The sequence below is a fragment of the Polypterus senegalus genome, chromosome 12 (assembly GCF_016835505.1).
Source record: "Polypterus senegalus isolate Bchr_013 chromosome 12, ASM1683550v1, whole genome shotgun sequence".
NCBI classification, from domain to species: domain Eukaryota; kingdom Metazoa; phylum Chordata; class Cladistia; order Polypteriformes; family Polypteridae; genus Polypterus; species Polypterus senegalus.
This window is the reverse complement of record NC_053165.1, coordinates 12188228-12215790: the sequence shown is the minus strand read 5'-3', so window position 1 is coordinate 12215790 and position 27563 is coordinate 12188228. Positions and strand designations below refer to the sequence as shown.

At 44.0% G+C, this 27563-nt stretch overlaps 1 protein-coding gene across 2 annotated transcripts in view; it reads left to right on the top strand.

Annotated features, from left to right (window-relative positions):
- Positions 1-6557: 6557 nt before the first annotated feature.
- lrrn1 (leucine rich repeat neuronal 1) overlaps positions 6558-27563 on the top strand; it is a 66350-nt gene continuing 45344 nt past the window's right edge. Inside the window, exon 1 of one of the 2 annotated variants that reach the window (XR_005635846.1) lies at positions 6558-6885. The gene's annotated coding sequence lies outside the window, so the exon portion shown is untranslated. The remainder of the gene's footprint in view (positions 6886-27563) is intronic. The other variant, XM_039771707.1, reaches the window with a different exon arrangement.

Here is a 27563-nt window from a genome sequence, read left to right as displayed (position 1 = left end):
TGTGTTGGTTTGGACATGTGCAGAGGGGAGCTGAGGGGTATAATGAGAGAAAGGTGCTAAGGATAGAGCTGCCAGGCAAGAGGAGAAGAGGAAGGCCTAAGAGAAGGTTTATAGACATGCAGGGGATGAGCGTAAAAGAGGAAGATATGGAACTGTAGAAGTCGTACTTTCTGATGTCTCAGACCTCTCCATCTACTCCAAGCCCTTTGATTTTTTGCTACTGAGGCCTTCATCTTCAAGGACTCCATTTGTTCCTCTTGTTCAGTTTTGTTTAAAATGACACATCTGTGAGGAGAGCGGTACCACAATCTTTGCCGAACTGCCTTCCACTTTAGTGAGTTTTCCTTTTGATGATTAAGGCACAAAGAGCAGAGTGTTTGATTGGGGGGGGGTAGGTGAGGGTCCATGTGGACTTGGTAATATTGGTTTCCCCAAGACACTAAATAGCTTTTTTCAAAGCTTAAAGAGAAAAAAAAAATCCTGACAGGCCGCCTCTGATTGATTTCACTTGGCAAGAAATTAATTGCAGCTGCGCTGTTGTGAATATTTACTCGCTCGATGTCTGCCGAGACCCTCATATTGAAAAGCTGGTTATGTTCAGGGAAAGAAATGCTCATTTTATAAAGCAAGGTGACCAGAAAATAAATAAATAAACGGTGTGCTTACTCCCAATTACCTCCCAAGACTTTGGCCATCGAGCCCAGTTTGCGATCAGACATACAACTTAAGAGCTAACAAGACACTTTGGAAATTATTTCAACCAACTGGCTCAAAGCGTTCATTAAAATTTGCCTCGGATGGCAGAAAGCCTGCAATACAGGGAATCGCTAACAAGGGCCTTTCGGAGGAGATGTGGGCCTGCAACGTTTCAAATGCGGGAGGATTAAAGGGCTTCTGGAGAAGGGTTCATGAGCCCCGTGGGCCCCGAGGACAATTGTTCTCATTCTATCACGTCCTATTTCAATTGTTTCTATTTTTGCTGAATGTCCTTACCTAGCTTTATAGACCAAAATAAGCCCATATATACAGTGGTGTGAAAAACTATTTGCCCCCTTCCTGATTTCTTATTCTTTTGCATGTTTGTCACACAAAATGTTTCTGATCATCAAACACATTTAACCATTAGTCAAATATATCACAAGTAAACACAAAATGCAGTTTTTAAATTATGGTTTTTATTATTTAGGGAGAAAAAAAATCCAAACCTACATGGCCCTGTGTGAAAAAGTAATTGCCCCCTTGTTCAAAAATCACCTAACTGTGGTGTATCACAGCTGAGTTCAATTTCCGTAGCCACCCCCAGGCCTGATTACTGCCACACCTGTTTCAATCAAGAAATCACTTCAATAGGAGCTGCCTGACACAGAGAAGTAGACCAAAAGCACCTCAAAAGCTAGACATCATGCCAAGATCCAAAGAAATTCAGGAACAAATGAGAACAGAAGTAATTGAGATCTATCAGTCTGGTAAAGGTTATAAAGCCATTTCTAAAGCTTTGGGACTCCAGCGAACCACAGTGAGAGCCATTATCCACAAATGGCAAAAACATGGAACAGTGGTGAACCTTCCCAGGAGTGGCCGGCCGACCAAAATTACCCCAAGAGCGCACAGATGACTCATCCGAGAGGTCACAAAAGACCCCAGGACAACGTCTAAAGAACTGCAGGCCTCACTTGCCTCAGTTAAGGTCAGTGTTCACGACTCCACCATAAGAAAGAGACTGGGCAAAAACGGCCTGCATGGCAGATTTCCAAGACGCAAACCACTGTTAAGCAAAAGAACATTAGGGCTCGTCTCAATTTTGCTAAGAAACATCTCAATGATTGCCAAGACTTTTGGGAAAATACCTTGTGGACTGATGAGACAAAAGTTGAACTTTTGGAAGGCAAATGTCCCGTTACATCTGGCGTAAAAGGAACACAGCATTTCAGAAAAAGAACATCATACCAACAGTAAAATATGGTGGTGGTAGTGTGATGGTCTGGGGTTGTTTTGCTGCTTCAGGACCTGGAAGGCTTGCTGTGATAGATGGAACCATGAATTCTACTGTCTACCAAAAATCCTGAAGGAGAATGTCCGGCCATCTGTTCGTCAACTCAAGCTGAAGCGATCTTGGGTGCTGCAACAGGACAATGACCCAAAACACACCAGCAAATCCACCTCTGAATGGCTGAAGAAAACCAAAATGAAGACTTTGGAGTGGCCTAGTCAAAGTCCTGACCTGAATCCAATTGAGATGCTATGGCATGACCTTAAAAAGGCGGTTCATGCTAGAAAACCCTCAAATAAAGCTGAATTACAACAATTCTGCAAAGGTGAGTGGGCCACAATTCCTCCAGAGCTCTGTAAAAGACTCATTGCAAGTTATCGCAAACGCTTGATTGCAGTTATTGCTGCTAAGGGTGGCCCAACCAGTTATTAGGTTCAGGGGGCAATTACTTTTTCACACAGGGCCATGTAGGTTTGGATTTTTTCTCCCTAAATAATAAAAACCATTATTTAAAAACTGCATTTTGTGTTTACTTGTGTTATATTTGACTAATGGTTAAATGTGTTTGATGATCAGAAACATTTTGTGTGACAAACATGCAAAAGAATAAGAAATCAGGAATGGGGCAAATAGTTTTACATTGGTAGATTCTCACTGAAGGCATCAAAACTATGAATGAACACATGTGGAGTTATGTACTTAACAAAAAAAGGTGAAATAACTGAAAACATGTTTTATATTCTAGTTTCTTCAAAATAGCCACCCTTTGCTCTGATTACTGCTTTGCACACTCTTGGCATTCTCTCGATGAGCTTCAACAGGTAGTCAGTCACCTGAAATGGTTTTCACTTCACAGGTGTGCCTTATCAGGGTGATTTAGTGGAATTTCTTGCTTTATCAATGGGGTTGGGACCAGCAGTTGTGTTGTGCAGAAGTCAGGTTAGTTGGACGATCATTTATTTTTCAATAGGACAATGACCCCAAACACACCTCCAGGCTGTGTAAGGGCTATTTGACCAAGAAGGAGAGTGATGGAGTGCTGGAAATGGTCATGCAAATAAAGAAAACACATTGAATGGGGAGGTGTGTCCAAACTTTTGGCCTGTACTGTATATATATATATATATATATATATATATATATATATATATATATATATATATATATATATATATAAAATGAAAAACTGAAAGTAAAAAAGAAACAATGTCCTCTGTCATTATTCTGGTTCCTCTGAGTTGAGAAGTTGAAAAAAATTACTCTTCAGAGGTGGACCTCCATCTTCAACAAGGACAGGTCTGAAAATGAACGAGGACTTCCAGTGAGGCTGGTGACGGGAAGAGGCGGGGCTTGCAGCTGCAGTACCAGAAGTGATGTCATTCGTCTTCCGGTGCCTTCCCCTCCATTCTAGGAGAAACAGAAAGCATGTGAGTGGCGGTGCTTCACCCTCTCTCTTCCGGCCATATTTGCACAAATCTGTACCTGTGCTACATTTCTTAGGCTCTCATCTATTACAATATTTATACCATGTGGACACACACACACACACACACACATGGAATTGTGCATGCACACATTCTGTCAGGGGTGCAGGAGACCAGAACTCAGCCTCAGAAAAAGGGTCACATATCCAGAAACAACCTGGACAGGATGCCAGTCCATCCCAGAGCCCTCTCTCTCTCTCACACACACACACTTCACTTACACGTGGGCCAATATGGAGTCACTAGTTAATCTAACAGGCTCATGTTTGGGGGTGTGGAAGGGAAACTGGGGAACCTGAAGGAAACTCCATGAAGACAAGACGAGGAAAGAGAAAGAGAAGGACAGGACATGGGAATCGAACTTAGGATTCTGGATCTGGTAGGCAACAGCGTTAACCACTGTGCCAGCCTCCATAACTCTCTCTCTATATATATGTATATAGTAATAGTTATAAGGGTGTTAAAATTACTTTATTATAATTCTCCACAAAGTGATATGAAATCCTGTCAAAATGTCATTTTTCTGTAGGATATGATTATTATTGAATCTGCTGCATCCACTCCATGGATTATGACTGAATTGTATTATAGTAATAAATGCATTTCAACCAAATCTTTATATGACTCATGTTTAATTTAAAAAATTGCTCTGAATGAAATTATTAACAACGAAAGTAGGCCTGAATGACTGAACAGCATTTACTGTTTCACTAATTTACACGCACTATGGTTGGCAGGCTGCTATAGAAGTTCGAATGACCTTAATTGGCCTGATTAATTGCCATATGCTAGAGGCTCCTGGGTAATTAGGACTAATTAAGGTCAAAGTGCCCTCAGGTAGGCAGAGGGTCGTTAGCAGCAGTGCTTGGGAAGGCAAAGGCTTCATTGTAGACATCCTGGAAGTGGTGATTGACTTCTCATCAGAACAAACTCTGACCTTAATTAGAAGTAAGCAGAAAAAGCCCAGGGGGAAAAGAGTGGACAAGAGGAAATAAAGGCGGGCTACAGGAGACACGTTAGGGAAGCTGAGGTCCAATTAAGGATGTCATAGCCAGGGCAGAATGTCAATAAGGGCATCTTAAAAAAGTGTATTCTTCAGTTTGATGATCATGTTGAAAGTCACTACATAAAACACATTTTGAGTGATGGACAGATTGGTGCTGAACAGACCTGGATTACAATAGCAGTCTTTAAAAAGTCAAAGGTAGATTCCTGCAGTTGTCTCTAACTAGCCTTCTAATGGATAGATAGATTCTTATATCTGTAATAGATAGAAAGGCACCAAAGAATTGACAGATTCCTGATATTGTTTCTAACTAGCCTTCATAATATAGATAGATAGAAGGATAGAAAGGCACTATATAATATTTAGATAGATTCTTATAATCTCTAATATTTCTTTAATTAAAAAATGCATTGTGAACAGACATAGGAATTTCATTAGCACTTTTACATTCAACCTTTAAGTTTTCGTAACAGTTTTAATCGCGCCCCCCTAACGGTTTTTTTGAAAGGAGCCCACTAGTACCAATTTGTTCTTTTTTAATTAATGATATATCATAGGTGCATATTTTATTATACCTACTTAACTTTTATTGACATTTTTGAATTTCCCCTTGGGATTAATAAAGTATCTATCTATCTATCTAACTCTATATTTATTTTTCTAGTATCAAAATGTAGTTTAAGTTAATTTGTTTGGGTTTCAATAGATGTATTTTTCATATTTTTTGATTCTTGTTTTCTTTCTTTCACATCTTCGCACCCCTCTTTTTGTTACTTCATAACCCCCAACCCAGGGGGGCCCACCCCACAGTTTGAGAACCACTCCTGCGAGGAGTTTGCATGTTCTCATGTGGGTTTCCTCCCACAGTCCAAAGACATGCCGGTTAGATGCATTGGTGATTCTAAATTGTCCCTTGTGTGTGTGTGTGTGTGTGCCCTGTGGTGGGCAGGGTTTGTTTCCTGCCTTGTGCCCCGTGTTGGCTGGGACTGGCTCCAGCAGACCCCTGTGACCCTGTAGTTAGGATATAGTGGGTTGGATAATGGATGGATGGATATCCCTCAGACAGATGGAAAGGCACTATATGATAGATAGATATGAATTTGTAGTATAGTAGGCAGGATTAGATAGATAGATAGATAGATAGATAGATAGATAGGAAGGCACTACATGAAGCACCGTGCAGCACAGAGCAGGATCTATGTCTTATATAATATGGGGCTAAACACGATAAAAAAAAATCATGGGGTGGGAAGAAGAGATCAGGGTCTTCTGAACAAAACCGGCCCCACCACCACCACCCGAAACGTCAGTGTTTGACGATACTTTTAAACCAAACTTTATAGCTTAAGTCACTCACCGTGACGAAGACAAACGCTTTTTAACGATGCGGATTAAAGTCCAACACGGCAGATAAGGACAATTGCAAAAAGTTCAATAAAAAGTCCGGTAAGGCAATAAAAGAGTTCATAGCTTCGATTAAAAACTCAGCGGTGCCCACTTGCCTTGGTGCCCTTATCACGTACTTATTTTACTTAATGATTAATCCAGGCCTGGCGCTATATGAAATAAAATATGATCTAGTTTGTCCATACTTTTAAAATTGAGTTTAAGAATCTTGCTGCATAAATTAGAAATATTAACATGAATAAATTACAACTATGAAAACAATGCTGCCATGTAACCTAGAGACAGAGCGCGATGTTCACGACGCTATATTAATTTGTTTTACTTGCGCTGTATTTGTGATGTTAGATAACTGGTGAGTTAAAGTCCGTGTGGTACCATACATTAGTCTCGTTTGCTCTGTAAAGGGCCGGCGCATGTGAATGGCGCTATATAAACAAGCTCTGATTGGTTCACCGCAGCGATCATCGGCGTCCCTAAACAGGTCTCCGTGACTTCGCATGGCTCCGAAATGAAACAAAGAAGAAAAGGAGGCAGCGTGCCCTCGCTCGAGGTGTTCCCACAAGTGAATAGCGCTCGCTCCGTCTCCTTTGCTCTGCCCATTGAGCTCCTTTTTTATCCTTTGTTCCTCTCCCCTACTCCGCCTGCCCTGACAGATGGTGCTCGAGTGACAGACAGCTGCCGATAGCCAATCCTGAGGCTGCGGATCAGCTGACGCGTCCGGCCGCACCAGGTGCTCCAGTCGCTCGTCTGTACTGGTAGCACAATGCAGAGAGGAGGTGCGGTGTTATCGGCAAGAGTGAGGCAGCCGCGGCGGGACGCGTAGGACACACGCCTTGTGGATACAACGGCAGCCAAAGCAAGAAGGGGTGGCGATCTTTTTGGTTACTTGTCTTCAGTGTGGCTGGACTGGCATACAGATCGATCCGTGCGTGCGCCCGCCCGCCCGACGCAATGTTCAAGAGTGATGCACCTGGCAAGACGGATCAGCCCCACGATAGGTGAGTGCTTGGCAGCTTGTGCACATTTGGGTGGGTGAGATCGGGTGCTTCTTTCCATCGACTGGCCGGCAAACAAGCAAGGAGACCGTATACTTGAGTGACCCGCTGCAGTAAAGCCAGAGGGCAAGATTCTACAATTCTCTCCAGCGCGGATGATCCAATGATACCTCTGGTGGGTGACGCGTGCGAGCCGCTGCGGACGCGTCGCTCTCCGAGCTGCACGCGGTAGCGATGGCGCATTTAACGGTTTACTTTTGTTACACCGATAGTCGCATTTGCCTCGTGTAGTTCTTAGGATCTGCACAGAGAACGGGGAAAACGAGACCGGTCCCGACCCGAATCTCTTCCTTTCGATATCGGTAGTAGCTTCTTTAATGAGAACTTGTCGCAGAAGCACTTGAGTGTCCTTGTCGTGAGACACGAGGTGTAATGGCTTTAGAGAACTTTAACAGACGACGTGGTTTATGAGAAAAGTTTATTTGTTTTCGTATTTACCGATTTGACACACTTGGTGTTAGTTTTAAAGCTCCGCCCAACCTGCGCTATGTGTTTTCATGTTAATTTAAAAACGCATGTTTTGGGGTCGTTTTTATTTTTAATAGTAATTATAGTGCCTATGCAAAGACTGCGCGCCGAAGCCCACCAATTTCTTTACATTCGACCAATCCCGCTGTTTGAAACTTTTTTCCTCCTTTTTTATGTGATGCGGGTGCAGCTGATGGGCAGCCGTACGCGCTCCCGCTGGTGCGAGTCCGGCTCCGGGAGCGCGCGTGCCCGTGCCGGGGAGCCGCTAATCTCTGATTTGCATTCGAATGTGCGGACACTCTGGCAGATGTCTCGATTCGCCTATTCACATGGAGGAATGCGAGGAGACAAGGAGTCTTAAGAAAACCCCAAACAAAAGGCGTCGGCCAAGAAGAAGCACACAAAGAAAAGTGTCGCTGCATTGTGTCATTTGGGGTTTGGTTGTGGCTTGGGGGGTGGATCGGTCACAATAGTATCAATTCGCAGCTGTTCTTTATTGAAGGCCTTCACCCCCATCTGACCATCAAATTATGTTAGAAGTGTCCGTCATGTCTAATTATTCTGCTGTGTGGGACAATTCGATCGCGCCAGTATTATAATAGGTGAAGAAAGACGGTATTACTAGATAACTATGGCGCATTCTTACTCGTTAGCATTTATTCCAATTGTCGGACAGAAATGTTCAGTTTCACTGGGGCAAAAGGTGATTTCCATGCTGAAGAGGAAAGAAAGTTAAATGTTACGGCTGCATAGCCCTCATCGGCTGTGCAACTAAAAAGTAAAAAGCAGGTAAATGAATAAGAGGAGAAAGAGGGAACACAGGGCAGACAAAAGGTAAGAGGACATGTAGGGAGTGATTTAAAAAGTTAATCGGTCATTAAGACCTGAAGTGATCTTTGACCGACCCCATCTCAGTCTGAGAAGGAGGTAAACATCTTCGGAATCTCTTTGCAAGTGTCTTTAAAGTGCTGTGAAAGATCACAAACAGAGAAATCAGTGTGGCTCAGGAGAAGCGATTTATGTTAGGCTTTGTGAGGTCGTTGATCTTAACGCCTTGAACGTGCTCCCCGAAATGGTCTGCTAGCCGCCCCCCTGGACACTTCCTACAAGAATTGCAGTCGATAAGATTTTTTTTAGACCGGCAAGAAACCCATTGTTTAATATGGAAATGTACCAGAGGGACCAAAAACAAGGTGGCTCCTGAGCATGGGAAAGGTGCTATATACATAAATTGTATTTATATTATTATGGGTCCTGGTGAGAAGTGTGTCTCTCCTCTGTGAAGTGCGTAGGTTGCACAGGTTAGGTGGTCAATAAAAGGAGATCAAGTTGGGGGATGAAAAGACTCCTGTGGAAGGATCAGACTGCAAAATGGGGCAGTTTTGTTTGGTGACCTGTGGGATAGAAACAGTATTACGGTGGAACTGGAGGACCATCCCCTTAGAAGGAATGTGATGAGGTCTACTCCTGGCTTGATCGAGGTCCCTGTCTACAATTTGACAAGGGTGTCCTCTGTCAATGAAGAAACTCATCATTCTGAGTGCTTCGTTGCAGAAGTCCACCTCATCACATGGTGGAAACTAAGGAAGTGTGAAAGAGGTGGAGAGTTTTTAGAATGGAAGGAGCTGTAGAGAAGGTAACTGTGTGAGTCAGTTGGCATGTCATAGACAGCTGATGGAAAGACTGCTAGCTAATAATAGTAGAGTTGTGGTGGAAATGTCAACTGTGAAACTGGGAGATGGATGAGGAGGTAAGGAGCAGACGCTGATGCATCACGTCACTGCACCCACCACATGAAAAGCCAACTCCAGGTTCCAGATTAGGACCCGAGTGCAGCCATGTGATGGGTGACACCTCAGCACCACACCAGTATAGATTGGAATGGAACAGTGGGAGGTTTTTTATGGTGGCTGGAGTGCCAATTCTGTCACCAACTCCCATATTTTTCCCTGCAGGTTGGAGGACCAGTTTGCAGATTAGCATCATACCCAGGATGGAGCAATTGCAGGTAGAGTCACTTTTGGCGTTTACAGGATTTGAACTGGTAACCTTCTGATTACCTGTGCAGATCCTAACCTCAGAGCCACCACTCCACCCTGAGATGGATGGAAATCGGTAAAATCATTAGTGAATTCCTCTACCACTTCTGGAGCAATTGGCATCACCGACACGATCTTCAGTATATCTGTTATACAAAGCCTAGATAGGACGAGAAATCGATTCGAGGTGCAGGAGCACGTCAGGTGTTCAAACAACCATGGTGGGCACAGGTCACTCCTCTTTTCAGATCACTATATTTGCTCCCTGTAGTAGCTTGGTGTTTGCCTTCAAGGTACCCCCGTTGATATGGAGACACTTGTGAGGTCCTCTGCTCCTTCTTGAGCATTCAGATCTGCCGCTGATCAGGCGTGTCATCGAATCTCAATCCAGAGTCTTCTTGTGTAGCTCTTGGCTGGTGGAACGAGCTTCCCTTCTCCATTCGAACTTCTGACTTCCTCAATGTGTTTCCGAAGTGTTTGAAGACCCTCTTGTTCGCTGAACTTCCATCTAACGTGTTCGATTTTCGTAACGTAGGAATTGTTCTGAGCCCATCACTTAATGGTGATCACTTTTGTCACTTTTCTCCTGTAACACTTGATCCCCAAACAGCCCCCCTTCCCCAGACTGATGTTTACTCAGTTACGTTGATTTCTTTTGTAAGTCGCTTTGGATGAAAGCATCTGCTAAGCAAAGAAATGTAAATGTAATAAAACAAATGCTCTCCCACCGCCTTCTTTGGTTGTTTCTCTTTATACGTTCATCAATCAATTAATCAGTCATTCAACTAATTCCGAAAAGCTAACCCTCCTTAGCTTCAATTCACTCTGTAACTCTGTAGTGATGCGTTTGTGACCGTTAATAATAAGTATGAAATCGTCTATTCAGTATAGTGTAAAGGCGCTATAAAACCATCAGTGACACTTTTCAAAGCCTGAAGAACTTTTCATATGCAAACCCTAACCCTTCCCAGATTGATACGACTCTGTCAATCTATTGCTCTACAGGGACCCACACAGCCCAGAATAGTGCCACCATTTTTATGATATATGTGCTCTGACACAGGGCCGTCTTAACGTATGGGCACAATGGGCACTGGCTGGGGCCCCCAGCAGCATAGGGGCCCACCGTGTTTCTGATGCCTACGTATGTTTCTTTTTTGCTATCAAAACAGGGGTCACTGCGCTCTACTTTGCCCGGGGGTCTATGACTCTGTTAAGACGGCCCTGCGAGTCTGAATGACACCTTAACGGCAAAATGCCAAACGATGGCTCGTCCCCAACTTCCATGGACAGCCAGTGTGGCTCAACCAGTAAGGCATTGGCTTGTAAAACACCAGATTGCCAGTTAGCACCCCCATGCCCTGTGTGACCCTTAGGGGGTCACTTCACCTGAAAGCATTCAAGATGTAGAAGTGTGGGGAGCCTGTAAAGCACTTTAGATTGCTGCTCACTGTCAAGTCACTATATAATTAAGTATTGCAGCAGCCATACCACCTGCACATCAGACCAGGTCATCCACATGAAGCTATGCATGTTTGGGACTGGACAATATTTGGATGGGAGACCATTGAGGTCAAATTTTGGGTTGTTGGTGGGGCCAGCTGGGTGAGCTTACTCTGTGGTATGTGTGAGGATCCCAATGCCCCAGTGCTGTGATGGCAGACAGTGTGCTGCCATCCAAAAGAGACATACAACTCTCTGTAGTCATAAAAGATCCCTGGGCATCCCCACTAAAGAGTAGGGTGTATCCTAATGTCCTGGCCAAGTTGCCCACCATGGCTTGGCCATGTTGTTTAGCGAATGCAGTTTTCTCATCTCAACCAGTCAATCAGGATCAGGATACCGAGGCTGTATGCAGTATGGGAAGACCACCGCGTAACTTTAGGATGGTACAGTCATTGACGACGTGGGCTGTGATTTGCTGTTGTCCACAGGAACAGAGCAGGTGGTCACTATATCCCCATTTATGTCAGCTTGCAGCACATCTGCCAACCCCTGTTTGGTAGCAGTTCTTCGTGACCCACTCCCAACAGGGAAGGTCAAAACCTGGCACGCTGATCAGGAAAGAGTTTGCAGAAGGGTCTACCTCCCATCGCTTTTTCCATATGTCTGCAACAGTAACTTCCCTAGGTGACCACCAAATCGGCTTCCAGGAAAGGTGATAGAGTCTTAGATGTTGGATGATGTCACCATATATCGGTGAACAGTCTTGCTTCTCGTATTTTGTTAAAAAAAGCCAGCAGTAGCAGCATTACAGCGAATGTGAGGGGGTGCCATGTTAGCTGGCACGGGTAGCCACTTGAGGGGGGTTGGACGGAGACCTCCTCTTATGATGCTCTGAGATTTGTTGAGCTGTCTATCCACACACTGGAGAGCAGTAAGTCAACCACCAAGTATGACAGAGCCAAGGAGGAAGACCTCAACACATTTGCTTGTACCAGCCAGCTTTGACCGGTTAGTTATTTCTTGGTCATTCTGGCCCCCTAATCATCCCCTGCCTCTGATTGGCTAATTCAAGGTAGCTACTCTAAATAAATCTTTGGAGAACTAAACCGCAAATCTTCAGGTGCCTTTGTGCCGAGAATTTTTATTTTAGACAGGCATTGTGGACGACGGCGTAAACGCGATCAATTAAATGAATTTACGAGCGGAAGGCAAGAGCAGGACAAATTGCAACCGACATGCCCTGTTGGCAGACTTAAGTCGTGTGTTTAACCGGCCTGCGCAACTTTAAAACTGCTGCTATGGAGTTCATAAGGGGTGATCGCGATCGCTCCTCCTTAAGGGACCTTTTGTGTTTGCATGTAAATTGACAAGGGGTTCGAGAAGTCTGTGTATTTTCTGTGGCACTCCGGGGCGCCGATCCAGATCACACTCGAGATGAGGCGCCAACCCCAAATGGGGCTTCGCACGGGTTGGATGTTTGTAATCTCGTAGACGATTCAAAGTGGGGTCACGTTCTGGAAGCAGGGTGGGACTATGTAGAAACGAAGCCCTTTATTTAATTTTCAGCCACGACTGAGACGACTACAGGTATCCATTCTGCTAACGTTCACCTCGGACACACAAGCCCACTTCCGCTCTCGGATCATTACCTGCAGCCCCCGTTCAGATTAACCGCAAAATGAAAACAACAGGCTGTGGGTTCCATTAGAGGCAGCCGAAAGTAGAAATTTCAGTTCATCCATCCATCCATCTTGTAAATGTGTTTATCCTAATCAGGGTGGCGAGGCAACTGAAGCCCATCCCAGCATGCATCGGGTGCAAGCCAGGAACAACAGCAGTCCATTACAGGGCGAACACACACATTGGGGCCGATTTAACACGGAAAAAGGCCACCGCTGCGAAGAGTTTACCTGGGATTCTAATCGTGTCCCCGTTATTTGAGGGGCACGACCTGTTTGCATTTTTTATTTATTTATTTTTTTATTCTATCACTACTGACTGACAGAAATCTTATAAAGCAGAGTTTCTTAGAGGGTGGGTCAGGGGGCCGCCGTTGTGTCGCCAGTCACTGTTGTATTTAATGGTATTGAGTCACAGACGGTTTGTGAAGAGGGTCGTGGTGGGTCGCCGCAGGCTGATCGACATTGCTATGACGATCATCCTCGATTTAACGCTCTGATGCTTGTCCGTGATTATCCAACTCTGATCATTCAGGCATTTAACTAGGAAAGACACTCAGAATGGTAAGATTGGGTCACAGCACAGAAAAGAGTAAGAAACCCTGTTATAAGGTATGTATTTGTTTTGTTTTCTGGTGATTGTTTTTATATAGCGCCTTTCTATAGTGAGCACAGTTCTGGCACACGCTTCATGCTCATTAGGGGGCAGTTGTCTGCATGTCATTAGATGGCAGTCCTGGCAGATCAAGGGAGGTCACACGGGGAGTTAGGGACAGAAGGAAGTTGGCAGTTTGGACTGTTGGAAGTACATCGTTAGATACACTCTTAAGGATCCTGGTTCTACCCTGGCACTTTACTGGGCTGGGTGGCTGCTTGTAGATCCCATTGCTTGGCAAAGAAATGTATCATCTTTCCGTATGAAGTTGGTTCTTTTGGACTTTGAAAAGTTTCCTAATATGCGGACAACACAGACATCTTTAATGCCTGTTGGGCTATCTAGCAGGATACAAACAGATTAAAAAAAGTCTGAACTTAGCCTGTGTGACTGTGGAGCGAGAGTCCTTCAGGAATCACGAGCATGTTGGTGTTTCACGTTATCCGTTATCATCTAATCTTAGCTGTTTACGCAACAGATCTAAAAGAAGTTAAGGTTATTTCTGGAACTTTCATGTTACATGGTTCTTCTGGGAGCCCTAAATGGTTCCCCTAAGGCATCGCTCTCAAGGGCCAGTTTGGCACTTTCATCAAAAACAGCTCAATATAAGCAAGAGGGGGACAAGAGCAAAGGTTTGGCCCTTTTCTCTTCAGGGTCCGGCCCATTGCACATTTTTCTTTTAATTGGTTTGACTGTGTGGCCTAGCGGTGGTTGGATTTATTAAGCAGTCGTCAGTTCTTTTACTTTTTTTTTTTGGTTGCAGCGGGGACACGGGGGTGGGGGTTGAGGCAGGGGGGAGTTTGTAGCCATTTTTCTGGTCCTGTATTTATTAAACACAAATGCCCCATTAGTGAGGTGTTGGGCTGGCCTGACACAAGTCCTGTGTGCTGAAGTGCTCAAGCAGAAAAATGAGAGGACAATGGACCACATGTGGAGCGTGTAGATTAGCAAAGTCTCAATGCGCCATTCACAAGGGGGGCTCTTTAAAACGAATAAAAAAAAAAATCCAGATTTGTCTATTTCTGCTGAGCGCAGGGTTTTGTTTTGTTTTTTTTTTTTTCTCTCTTCACACTTCAGCATATCTAAAAGTTGCAGCATTCTGAACGGCCGTAGAAATTCACTCCAGCGTATTCTGGTGTATCTGCCTATCCGTTTGTGTAGCTTTTTGGAGACTGTAACAGGAAATCTATTAAGCAACATATCGATACATTCAAAGACTGGTTAGGGACTTCTAGAGGGACAAATACTGTATGGTGTGTATATGTACAGTATATATTAAAGACTACAGCAACTGTACATCAGTTAAAAGCAGCATTTTATTAATTAGGCAGACAGACAATATCTATTACATAGATAGATAGATATAAGAAAACTATCTATCTATCTATCTATCTATCTATCTATCTATCCTGCCGACTACACTAAAATTAAAATCTATCTATCTATCTATCTATCTATCTTTTTTTTTTTTTTTTACCGTGTCCTGTTCGGCTGTGAAGCAATCAGAATTGATGTCTGAATGCTGGCGACTAGCCTTACAGTTTTTCTCTCAGGTGGAGCGTTACAGCTTCTGCTGACGTCACGCCTGATACCAAAACTTTATTAAAAAATATTTTTAGATGTTTTTAAGATTCGAACTGGACACGGTTATCTATCTATCTATCTATCTGTCTATCTATCTATCCTGCCGACTACACTAAAATTAATATCTATCTATCTATCTATCTATCGTTCCCTATTTGTCTTTCTGTCCATTTTTCATATAGTTCCTTACAGGCCTCTCTGTCTGCCTATTAACATACATACACACATAGACAGGTGTAGAGACATTTACAGAACTACTGTATATAATTGATATATGATGATGATGAAGAAGAAGACAGACACACAGAGAGATGTGTAAAAAATTGTTTAATAGATGAAGAGGAAGAAGAAGAAAATAGATGAATAGATAGAGAGACATGTAAGAAACTATGAGAAAGACAGACACAGAGATATGCATAGAACTATTTAATAGACAGATGAAGAAGATGATAAATGGACACATGTAAGCATCCATCCAATATCCAACCCGCTATATCCTAACTACAGGGTCACGGGCTCTGTTGGAGCCAATCCCAGCCAACATAGAGTGCAAGGCAGGAAACAAACCCCAGGCAGGGCGCCAGCCCACCGCAGGGCACACACCCACCCACCAAGCACACACTTGCAATTTAGGATCGCCAATGCACCCAACTTGCATGTCTTTGGACTGTGGGAGGAAACCCACACAGACACGGGGAGAACATGCAAATTCCACGCAGGGAGGACCAGGGAAGCAAACCACCCAGGCCTCCTAACTGCGAGGCAGCAGCGCTACCCACTGTGCCACCCCACATGTAAGCATCCATACTGTAATAGTTTCTCACGTGTCTATCAATCTGTTTACCTCTTCCTTTCCTTCTATCTATAATATAGCCCCTTACATACAGTATCTATCTATCTATCTATCCATCCATCCATCCATCCATCCATTTTCTAACCCGCTGAATCAGAATACAGGGTCACGGGGGTCTGCTGGAGTCAATCCCAACCAACACAGGGCACAAGGCAGGAACCAATCCAGGGCAGGGTTCCAACCCACCGCAGATCGATCGATCTATCTATCTATCTATCTATCTATCTATCTATCTATCTATCTATCTATCTATCTATCTATCTATCTATCTATCTATCTATCTATCTATCTATCTATCTATCTATCTATCTATCTATCTATTATTATATAGTGCCTCTCATATTTATTTACCAAGACACAGATTTATTTAAACAAACAGGAAAACAAAGCAGTTTGAAAGTGATTATCATAAAGCAGTCTGTCCGCTAGTTACCCCTTTGAACTTTGGCCAGTCGCTCCGGTGATGACGGTCCATTCCTGTTTTATCATTCCAGCCCACAACAAGAAGCCGATGCCATTACAGGGCGAGGTGCCTGCTAAACCCCTAACAGGTGCTAACTGATCGTAGTCGGACTCAGTCAGGGCTGCAGCCTTAACTAAGTATGAGTAATGTAGGAAAATACGTGTGGACAATATTATAATGTTGGAAACCACCCCAGTACCCCATTTAATACATAAGGCAAAAGAAATGACAGTTTGTCAGAAAACAAATAATGGATACAATGCGTCAAGCAAATAAAATCTTAGGTGATATCATAAAAACTGTTGAATTTAAGTCTATATGCTATGTCACAGGGTGGCACGGTGGCGCAGTGGGTAGCGCTGCTGCCTCGCTGTTAGGAGACTTGGGTTCACTTCCCGGGTCCTCCCTGCGTGGACTTTGCATGTTCTCCTCATGTCTGTGTGGGTTTCCTCCCACAGTCCAAAGACATGCCGGTTAGGTGCATTGGCGATTCTAAATTGTCCAGTGTGTGCCATGCGGTGGGCTGGTACCCTGCCCGGGGTTGGCTTCCTGCCTTGCGCTCTGTGTTGGCTGGGATTGGCTCCAGCAGACCTCCGTGACCCTGTAGTTAGGAGATAGCGGGATGGATAATGGATGGATGGATGGATTGATGCTATGTCACTTGAAGCTGCACAGAGGCCAGGACATGAGGACGTGTCCTTACTGTGACACACTCTGTTAAAGTTAAAGCTGTTTAGTCTCGAGCAGAGGAGACCGAGTGGGGACCTCATCCAGGTCTTTAAAATCCTCAAAGGCGCTGATCAAGTGCCTTTCAGCAACATTCATTCAGCTTTAGGGTGAATCAGGTACTCGAGGATATCAGTGGAAATGAAGGAGAAGTGCATTTAAAACTGAAGCCAGGAAGCACTTCTTCACTCAGAGAGTTGTGAATCTCTGAAACAAACTACAGAGACATGGAGTAGAAGAAGATGAAACCTCGACAACCTTTAAGAAGAATCTGGATGAGATATCAGGACAGCTTAGCGATTAGCTAAACAAACAGGCTTGATGGGCTGAATGGTCTCCTCTCTTTTATCCAATTTCTTGTGTTTCTTATATTTCAAAGGTTACTCAGATATTTAGAGCCTCTGCTAGGGGAGTTCTGTCCTCGTCCATTGTTTCTTTTTTTTTTTCTTGTTTTTTCTAAGAATCAAGGCTGAGGGGATGTCAAGAAAAGAGGGCTAAAGCCCATTGAGATGTTCCTGGTGTGATTTTTGGGCCATACAAGAAATCAATTGTTGTTTCAGTTGAGGCAGAGGTTCAAGACTTGACCGCCGACGTCTGGCCAGCCAGTCTGTTCAGACGGGGTCCGGTTCAAAACTCTCTGACTGGTTCTGCTCTGCCACTAGTCTTTGGCATCTCCATATGTCCCTTTAGGACATCTCCGTCCCACCTCTTCCCATCTGCTGTGGTGTCCTCCTCGTGCCCAAGAGCTTCTATCATCTTTGCTCCCAAACCATGGAATGGCCTCCCTTTGGCTATTCGAAGCCATGTTTTAGTAAATATTTTGGAACTGCTTGGTTATTCTTCTCCAAGAGAGATGCTATTGTCCTGACATTGAGTTTGGGATTTGATTTACATCTTTGTCTTGTTGCAGCCTTAATTATTTAGTAGCAGTGCGGCTCCCTCTGGCTCGTCTTTTTCTTGTTTTTGATGCTTTCTCCTTCTGTTCACTTAAATGTTGTGTACTTTGCTTTGTAAGTCACCTTGGATAAAGGCATCTCCTAAATAATAATAATATGGCAGCAGTGGTTAGGGTAGTCAATGGAGGCTCTGATCAGGACTCTTGAGAGTCTGAGGGTCTGGGCCTGCGAGGGTCCTGATAAAAACCAACATCCAGGCCTTTAATGACCTCTTGGGCACGGCCATCAGCTGTGTGTCTGTCTACGGAGAGAGTGTCGACCTCCTCGAGAGGTTTACTTACCTTGGCAGTGACATCCATGTCTCTGGTGACTCTTCATATGAAGTCAGTAGACGGATTGGGAGAGCATGGGGGGGGATCATGAGGTCGCTGGAAAGGGGTGTGTGGCGCTCCTGATATCTCTGCAAAAGGACAAAGGTCCAAGCCTTTAGAGTCCTGCTGCTTCCCGTTTGTGAGACATGGCCGCTATCCAGTGACCTGAGATGAAGACTGGACTCCGGTGTCTCTTCGGAGCATCCATGGGTTTGACTTTGTTTCGCTCATGGAGTCCCGAGTGAGAGAGCATCAGTTACAGCACTACGGCCATGTGGCGTGATTACCCGAGGGTGATCCAGCTAACAGGACCTTCATTGTTGAGGACCCGAGTGGCTGGACCAGGCCAAGGGGATGCCCACGTAACACCTGGCTGCGGCAGAAAGAGGGTCATTTCCAGAGGGTGGGATTGGACCGCATGTCTGCCTTTTTAGCAGCAGGGATCCTCAGCTATTTCATCATATGGTGGGCGCTTTTCCAGTGCCTGTCCCCCCTAACCTGAGTGGTTAACCTTCAGCTGCCTGTGATCCAAGTGGAAAAGCAAAAAGAAACCGTCTCAGAAATGTTGGGTAAAGGCGTCCGCCAAATAATGATTCCTTCCTTGTGCCCTGTGTTGGCTGGGGTTGGCTCCACTGGACCCCCTTGACCCTGTGTTCGGATTCAGCGGATTGGAAAATGGATGGATGGATAATAATAATACGCGGCAGAGTGGAACTAGCAGGCTGTCCCCGCCAGTGACATCAGAGATCCTTACTGCTCATCCTCCACAGGAGAAGTTAATGACCTTACAAACCCAGGCTGGGTGGGCCAAGTTCTTACCTCCTCAGAGCCTTGAAGGGTCCTCTCATGTTCTTGTGTGCAGCAGCATGTGAGCCCCCAAGCAACCCTCCCCACTACTCAGATGAATGAAAGGCACTATATGACACTGATTGGGATGCATGGGTATGACAACGCAGTATGTGGATCAGACGTTTTTTTTGCTCACCCACTGAGCCAATTTAGATTCACCTCATCACCCAACATGATTGAGTTTGAGAGAAAGAAAGTGAAAACTGAAGGTGGATCATCACCCAGCCTGGAGCTGGACGCAGGTCCCTAGCTGCTGCGGCAAGACCACCGTGCTGAAAACAGACTCCAATTCGGGGTTGTAAGGGTCGATGTCTATCCTGGCAGTGTCAGCCCTCGACAGAGCGCCATTCCATCGCGTCTCGTTAAGTACAATCAGCTTGGAGGAAGGAAGATCTGCCAAATCCCTGGTAACCGCATGCTTGGCCACAGACTGGAGATTAGCGGCCGGTAAAATACACCGAGAAAGCGCCAGTCAGCATATCTGGTGAACTTAAAATAAATAAATAAATAAATAAAAAAGAGAGAGACGTTGGCGCTTTGCCGTTTTCGGGTTGTATGAGATAGAAAACAAAAAGTGGAGGTTTCAGCTCTCGGGAAGCCGCACAGAAGCATCTGCAGCAGCAGCAGCGAGACGCGCGCCGCTAATTGCCGTTCTTCAGATCACTACGCTGGGCTTTCTTTGGTCTTAATTAGCATCGGGGATCTGAGAGAAGTGTGCCAACACAGTGGAAACACAAAGAAGTTAGAAACAGACCTGCCAAGCGACACGTATTCTATATGTTCTAATCAAGTGTGAGTCGCTTTGGATAAAAGCTTCTGCTAAATAATGTAAATGCGGTGTAATTACCATAGATTATATAGTGCTCAAGAAGGCATGTACATGTGCGCGTGCAGATAAGGCTGAGCGTGACATTATAATCCTCTGTTCATTTGCCTTCCACTTTTCCTGGTGTAGGTTGTGAAGGCAACAAGCTGAGCAGGGCGCAAGAGACTTAAAAATATTACAGTCTGGGTCTATTAGAGTGTCTTTCCACTCACCACTCTGGGGTCTGTTATTGTTGTGTGTTCAAGTATTATAAGATGCGACATTTCACTTTACAGTTGTAGCCTCCAATTCGAAGGTGTCACATAACGTTGACTAAACACTTCATTCAATAATCCACCTGAATAAAAGGACAAGTGTCGGTGCTTCTGTGTACATGTGTGCCCGTCCTATTGCTATGTCTCTATCATTCCAACAGGTGGTGCATTGCAGTAATAAATTGCATTGCATTTGTCGTTTCAACAGATGACGCAATACAAACATTACCACTGCTTTTACAAATCCCATACCAAATAGTATATAACAGAGACATATGCAATGAATTAGTCATTCCAACATTTGGAGCATTACAAACATTAGCACTGCTTTTACAAATGCCATACCAAATGACATATAACACAGACATATAGTATGTGCCAAATGGCATATTATAGAGACATGTGCATTAAATTAGTCATTCCAACAGATGGAAAATTACAAACATGAACACTGCTTTTACAAATGCCATACCATATGAAATATAACACAGGCATTCAGTATGTGCCAAATGGCATATTATAGAGACAAATGCATTAAATTAGTCATTCCAACAGTTGGAGCATTACAAACATTAACACTGCTTTTTACAAATGCCATACCAAATGGCATATGACAGAGATGTACTGTATATATTAAATTGGTCATTCCAACAGATGGCACATCACAAATATTTGTAGTAATAAAATTCATCACATTTATCATTCCAATAGATGCCACATCACAAGTATTAACACTGCTTTTACAAATCCCATTCCAAATAGCATTTTATTACTACATGCATTACATCATATATTCCAATAAATGGTACACTGCAAACATTAACACTGAGGTCTGCTTTGATTATGTAGATTTCAAATTGTCCGTCCAGTTACTATGTCTGTTGTTCCAAGAGATGGCACATCACAGTTATTGTAGTAATAAAATGCATTGCTTTTGTCATTTGTAATAATAAAATGCATTTTATTGGTGGTTTCAACATATGGAGCATCACATCGCATTATCACTGCTTTTATGAATCCCATACTAAATGGCACATGACAGAGACATATGCATTGCATTTGTCATTCCAACAGATGTATTTCATTGTTTCAAGTGTTTGTGATGCACCATCTGTTGGAATAACCAAGCCATAGCAAGCAGATGCACACACAGATACGCAGACACACTTCTCTTTTTATTAAGGTGGAAACCTCATACTGTTCCAGTGTGGTGCTGAATTGTCACTCGCTGCACTGGGGTCCCAGTCCAGGTGGTTCGTTGTGTGGTGGGTGCAGCAACAAGCTATCGGTGCAGGCTTCTAGTGACTGACGGATACTAAAACCTTTTTAGAATTCTATAAAGTCACCCATTTTGTGTCATCTTCCCCCCAGGCTAATATAATGGGTTGACTTCTCTACGTAATCTTTAAATGTGATGGAAAGTAAGAGGATGTCCTCGTGTCCACCTTGGCACAGTTCTGGTACCCTTACATGAGTGGATCACACTCCAGCAGCTTGAACATTTTTTACTGATTGAGAATGTCATCTTTCTAGCTTCCCGCCGATTGGCATATGGTCACCTCCTGGCACATGCAGGCCTGAAGAAATGAAGAATCATCTGAATTTTCACAATGCTGTGGACCTTCATCTGCCAGCTAAACGGGTGTCCTCGGTCAGTCATAGAAAGGCTCTCTTAAAAGCTCAATTGATCAGTCTGAGGTGCAACTTTATCGGCGATAAACAGATTTGCAACCTTTGAAAAGAAATAAAATAAACCCATCCTGCCCAAAAAGCATTTCACACACCATTTATTTGATCACATTAGTAAGAAACACCAGGATTATCAAACTCTTGGCATCCGTCCATCTGTCCTGTGTGGTATCCTGCTTATCTAGTATAGAGTTGCGAGTGCCATAGCCAATTCAGGACGTGTCCATTACTATGGAGCTGCCCGTTACCGTAATACACACATCTGGGGCAGCGTCTGCTGGTGTTGACATGAATGCTGTATACGGTTCTGCACTCGTTGTGCTAGAATGTTTTATGGAGAGTTTCGTGACATCGGTTAATGACCAGACACCTGGTTTCTTTATTCAAGTCTGCGTGCGGAGTGTGTTTCTTAGCAGCCCCCAGCGGAGGACGCGATGTCTCTGAAGAAGAACACAAACTCTGAACTGTTGCTACAAGTAATATGTGTGGGCAGTCATTACGGATTGAATATATATTTATAGCACTGCTTTCACAAGCCTCGTCATCATTGTTTAAATCAAATCAGCATTTAGGCTGATGTGACCTCTGCACGGCTGTGTGTGAAGCTGGCACACTGGTGGCATTTGTAGGTTGCCATGGTGACAGAGACAATAACAAGCATGATCCAAGATGTATCATGTGACTTGCGAGGTTAGCTGAGAGACATGCTTGTAGAAGGGAGCCAACTCCTAACGTGTGCCTGTCTGTCCGCACGTCTGTCCATCTTCTTCCAAAACTCACAGTTTTGATCCACAGAGTTGAAGGTATATGGCTTTTTCCAAATTCTTTACTTTTCTCCTAGCCATCTTTGAAACATGATAGATGGTGAAATGGAATATTTCTGCTTGTTGAAGGCGTAGCTTCAGAAGGAAATGATCTGCCTGCTTTACAGAGTTTCACTTAGGCAGTTGCACTGGAGCCTGTTAAATAGCGAGGTTCACCAATGAAAGAGGAAATGACACATAAGACCGCAGAGCCTTAATAGCGGCCTCCTCGGCCGGGTTTCAGGGCTTCCAGAGCCATAGTTTCGTCACACTGGGCTACTGGTTTAATACTAAATGCCAATATCTGGTCCATGTTGGTCTTAAATACTGGCAGGAGCAGAAATGGTGGGACTTCTGGCAGGACGGCGGAAGTGACATCACAGTTCCACTTAGTTTTCTTCCTCTGTTCTAAGAATGAAAAAGTGTGACACTGCTTTCACTCAGTCACTCATACCTGTGTAGAGCGCCTCTCTCTGTCTGTCTATCTATCTATCTATCTATCTATCGGGTGGTCCAGATCTAATTATGCAGATCCAGATCGTCTGGGTGACTTTTATTAATGGGGTGACGATTCCAGTTCTGTGCGAAGACGATTCTTCATGTCGTCTGTTCGCACACTTCTCGATGGTCCGGGATTTTACGGGTGATTTTCTATGTAATAAACTTAAGTTACAGCGTAATGAAAATTGCATAAGATAGATCTGGACCACCCTCTAACTATCTATCTAATCATAAAGAGTTGGGGTACCAATCTGTTAATCCCATATAATTGCATCACAAGCAAAATAGAAAAAACAACCAAATAACTGCAGAGAGGTGACTTCAGAAATGAGTTCAGGACAGAACCTGCAAAGATGGCGGACTCCCAATTTTCAGTCCTCCCAGCAATAAAAGGCGGATCCAGGTGGATGGACACTGGAAGTGACATCAGAGATGTTCTAGCTGTCAATCATCTGGTCTGCAGAGGAAGGAAGAGAGAAAGATATTAAGACACAGCGCCAACCCCTGGTGTGGCAGTCGTATTACAGTCACTAGGGCCCTTCAGCTGTCCCCTATGTGTGATAACATCTATTCTATAGTATGCTTGCATCTATCTATCTATCTAATCCTGCCTACTATACTAAAATTAATATCTATCTATCTATCTATCTATCTATCTATCTATCTATCTATCTATCAATTGTTTCTGTGCGCACATCATATTGTGTTTTTCGTTTTGACATTGTCATGTGAGTTTTTGTAATTATATACAGCATGCTGGATTTTTAAGTTCTGTTTGTCTTTTCAACATTACATTAAACTGAATTTAGTATTTTCAATAACATAAAGGATAGCTGAAAAGTTTTTTCAATATTAAAGAATGGTCAAGGAGCAAAAGAGGTCTAATAAGAGCAGGAAAGGGTAAAATAAAACACACAAGGAAGAACATTTGTATTTTTCATTGGTTCTCACCACTCCGTGACACACCAGAATCTTCAGGCAATGCTAAAGAAATTTTGTTTTTCGGAAGAAAATCAGCAACATTTTTAAATGAACAGTCAGGCTGACACCAGGAACAATAGGCCAGCTAATGGATGGAAGTGATTACAGAAGATAAGACCGACAGCCAGCAGTGTGGCTGTAGGTGGCAGTCTTGTGTTTTATGAAGCTTTCGACTGTGGTGCGCTTTACGATATTCTGGATCTGGATATTCATAAAGCCTTTAGAGGGATACTCCATCACAGGACTACAGATGACAGGATCTAACGATCAGCGTGCGGATGGTAGAATTGATTGAAGTACAGAAAGAAACATATGATGGTATAAAGAAGGGTTTTTAAAGGAATTGAGTTCAAATTGGTTTGAAATTGATATAAATGATGTACAATACACACAGACACCACTAAATAAGTTGGCTTAGTGCAGATAACTTACAGTTCACAGAATCCTACCCGAAGGACCCGGGCATAAATGATCCAGAATGAAGGTGTAGGACGTACATTGAGGGTACACATAAGGCAAGAGATATCAAATATTTAAAAATGTATTGTATTCCCTGTAATGTAACTAGTTTAATATGCAAAGTGCGTGTGTGTGTGTCCAGTTTACAAATCCACAGCGTTTGATCAACCTCTGCCAAAATGTGCAGAACTCTCTCACTTGATCTGAAGAAGACCGTAGACCGTTGTTTCCCAACACTTGCGATGTCTTGCCAGTTTTTCACATTTCAGGGTATATTTAATAATTGGAGGGGGGGGGTCCTCCTTAGGTCAATCGAGCATGACCAGGGGTTCGTCTCGTGCAATCACCAAACGTTAGAGCGTTAGATGAATTTTGTCAATGCTTCTTCTTCTTGCTGAGTCGAGGCCACCTTCTATCTGCGACGCTGCTGCTGTGAATTGATGAAGATCCCTGGATTGGGGGTGTTTTTATCCGGGATAGGCTGTGGCCCACCTGCAATGCCACAACTCCCAAATTAGGAAATGCTGCTGTAGACTGTGTCCCGACCCAAATTTTTGACCTGATATTTCCGGATTAAAAACAGCACCTATGCCAACACTCTTTGACTGCGCTGGGCTGGGATGGGAATTTATGCAAATAAGAATGGATAAATAAAATCAATTAAACCCAAAAAAGTTAAACAACAGACAGAGGGTATTATGACGTTCTCTGTATTTATTGCATATACCAATGTGTGGGCTCTGCAGTGTGCCGGAGATGGGCAGACAGGCTTCTGTGCTTTGGTGCTCTTTGGTGCCACTAGATGGCAGCAGCAGTGGACACCCTGATGTGTGACCTCAAAGGAGGGCTGAGAAAACTCTGTAGCCGCCTCTGATCCGAGTGAAGAACTAAGCTGATGTCACATCACGCGACTTTTTATTGAGAGGTATTTCAGATTTGCTGGTCTCGTCTCTGCACCATGTCAGGTTACACAACTGAAAATCTGGCATGGCCCCCTTTGTCACCAATGATCTTCCAGTGCAATCGTGTGTGCCCATTTTTCTGACAGCCAATAGTGTGTTACCCAACGGAGCCAGCGCCGACCCGGCGTGCTATGAAGGATTAACATCTGTGCAGCGAGTGCCCTTTATTTCTTTTTTCGATTCTGTTATGGTATGTGAGATATGAGACATCAGACAGACGAGATTCACAGAGCTAGAGCTGTACAGATGCAGTGTACGAAGGGTTAATAGCTGTGGTGCGTTCTTCTTCAGTTTCAATGTTTTTTTATTTTGTCCATTCAGTTTTAGTACATAAAACACGAGATGTCAGACAGATGGTCTTCTCTTCCGTTTGTGAGGTTCCTAATTACTCATCAATTACATTCTGTGCATTTTACTTCCGAATGAGCATTGGTTGGTCTCCTGCATACACTGCCTGTCCCTTTGTCTAATGGGAAATCGAGCCGGTCTCCGACTAGTTGGTCTCCATCGTTGGGCACTTAGGCGATAAAGGGAGCGCAGCACCAGCTGCCTTCTCACTGGCTAAGATTGGCTAAAAAAATTGCCGTAAAAAGTCATCTAATGTGACTTTAGGGATCGTCTTGGCAGAAGCAGCGACATGACCAGGAGGAGGAACTGCCAGCTCAGGATCACCTTGGTGATGCCACCACTTCTGTGACATTGAGGCGTGGGAGGTGTGGAACTGGGGGAGGATGGGGGGGTGGGGTCAGCATTTAAGTCTGTCGGATCAGCAGTGTTGGACGCGTAAAGAAATAAGCTGTTGCCCTCCCGAGACCTGGCAGCTCAAGCCAAATGGCACCTGCAAGGACGGCATCGTCAGCCAAGCCATGTGACGGAGCCACGGCTGCCCAGCTAAGTGGATTAATTAGGTCTCTGCGCATTACTCTTGGGGTGGGGGGGGCACAACAAAGCTTGAGAGTACGTGAGGTGGGGAAGCGTCTTGAGGAAGATGGCATTGTGCGTCTATCCGGAGAATTCACGTCCTTTGGCCAACTTTGAATTCTGTAATGCAGCACTCACTGTTAGAAGAAATGTGTTCAGCTTTGATATAATCGCAGGTCTACAATGTAGTGCCTTTCCTATAGACCACCGTCCCAGAGCCTCTTTTACATGGGGTCTGCTTAGCAAGTGGCAGGGATTTTCACTACACATTGAAACTTTAAAACTATATATATATATATATATATATATATATATATATATGTATGTATATATATGTGTGTGTGTGTGTGTGTGTGTGTGTGTGTGTGTGTGTGTGTGTGCTGATATATGTATGTGTGTATGTATATTGTGACAAAAGGCACTGTATAGGCATTGACCCGACACAGACACCAGAGGCACACATAAAATAAAACTAAAAAATTGTATTTTTCTTCAGCCATGGGGCACGTCTCCCCGTGTCCCACAGGTCCAACACATTCCCAAAACACCAAAAACACCCAAAAATCACTCCTCTTCCCTCACTCCTCCAAGGCAGCTTTGTCCTTCTCCTCCTACCGACTCTGGCACCTGGAGTGGTGACTATTGGCTCCTTTTATAGCCCACCTAGAAGTGCTGCAGGTGCTCGTTGACCCACTTCCAGCTGCACCTCTTGGTGTGGCTGTGTTCCTGCCCAGACAGGTTCGTTAGGCCCGTTCAGCTCCCCCTGCTGGTGGCCACAGAGCCCAACAGGAATGAGCTCCGGTGTTCCAAAATATTGGCCCCAACGCAACCCTGCTTGTGGGGGCTGCCACCAAGTGTTTCGGGGGACGTAGTGTGCATCCCATGGCTGCTTCCCAGTGTCAAAGGGGCATCCCAACCAGGCATGGGTCCCGGCCATCTGCCACTAATTATATTATATTATATTATATTATATTATATTATATTATATTATATTATATTATATTATATTATATTATATTATATTATATTATATTATATTATATATAAAGTCATTCTGTCCTCCTCTCCGTCTGGTTCTTTACTGAACTGCGTACCTCTGGAGGCTTTGACAGTTTTATAGTGCCATCCCATCCCAGAAAGGACGGGGCTTCACAGCGGAAGTGGGAACTTGGTCACTCACCTTCCAGCCAATGAGC